Source organism: Poecilia reticulata, linkage group LG2, assembly GCF_000633615.1.
Source record: "Poecilia reticulata strain Guanapo linkage group LG2, Guppy_female_1.0+MT, whole genome shotgun sequence".
Classification (NCBI taxonomy): domain Eukaryota; kingdom Metazoa; phylum Chordata; class Actinopteri; order Cyprinodontiformes; family Poeciliidae; genus Poecilia; species Poecilia reticulata.
The window spans coordinates 19,442,186-19,443,664 of NC_024332.1; positions in this window are offsets into that span (position 1 = coordinate 19,442,186).

Consider the following 1,479-nt stretch of genomic DNA (forward strand, 5'->3'; position numbering starts at 1 on the left):
ATATTTCTATCTACTATCTGGTAAAATATTCTCTCTATTATTATAAAGTTTGTTTGATAGGGACAGACACACATTGACATAGACAAACTGAATAAAACAGCAGTCCCATGTTTGCATCATGGTGCAATAGCAACAGCTAATTCGCAGCACTTGTCCCTAGTTGGGCTTTGAAAAAAACAATCTGATAAATCATCAAAACAACCATTTAAAATGAATTATCAACATAAAGATCAGACCTTTTTTCTACAGATGATGATAAAATCTTCCTCATTAACCTGATAGAGTCTCTGAGTCATTTTGGTCCCAAAAGGTGAATTAATATTAATCAGTGATTCCATCTGATGGCTGATATTTAACATGTCTGATGTTATTACAATAATCATCAAGTCTCTCCAGTTAATCTCCATCTATTGGTTCTAGTTTTCTGACTGAGCCTGAAAATCCTTCAGTGTGACGACGTTTTATTCTGAGCTGCTCTCATCTTCACTCATCATGTAAAATCCTGGTAACAGGAAAAACTGAAGAGTTTTCTACAACTTTTTGGTCCATTGATCAGAATCAGAATCACAAGAATTTTGTCATCATCAGAAAGACAACAAAATTGCAGTTCTATTATAAGCATTCATTACACAACAGCACACTGGGGGGGTGAACTGGGAGAGAAGAGGTAGTTGGCTGATCTTTACTTGTTGCAACATGAGGAACGTTTCTATGGCCCCTGCTGCCGCCAGGGGGCGACATTCCAGACAGTCATGTCTGAACCTGGGAATGAACTAAAGTGACCTTTACCTTCGACATTACGTCATCTGACTCTGTACTTCTGAACCAATCAGAAACCGAGGCAGTTTCCTTGTTTAAGGAAGTCAGGGCAGCATTTCTATCTCCAACCCAAATGTCACAGACTTTGTTTAACCCATTACATCATTGTTTACATACTTTTAAGCTTTTAGTAAATCCAGATCTACCAAGCATTTTGTCTCCTTCCTTAAAGTTTTCCTTAAAGTTTTACCGTTCTTTTAAAAAACGGTAAACTACTGGCAGCTACAGACGCCAGTATTTTACCGTTCTTTTAAAAAACGGTAAACTACTGGCAGCTACAGACGCCGGTATTTTACCGTTCTTTTAAAAAACGGTAAACTACTGGCAGCTACAGACGCCAGTATTTTACCGTTCTTTTAAAAAACGGTAAACTACTGGCAGCTATAGACGCCAGAAGTTTACCGTTCTTTCCCAGTATCCGTACCGTACTTGCATTGACGGTAATCTGTTGTCAGGATTAATTACGGTACAGCTACTGTGCATTTACAGTAAACTTCTGCCGTCTGTAGCTGCCAGTATGTTACTGTAAATTTACAGGATTATTTCTTAGAGTGTGTATATATATATAAAAAAATTCCCTTCTCACCCTCCTCGGGTGGTCTGTTTCATCCTCTGAGCTCGGGTCCTCTACCAGAGGCCTGGGAGCTTGAGGGTTCTGCG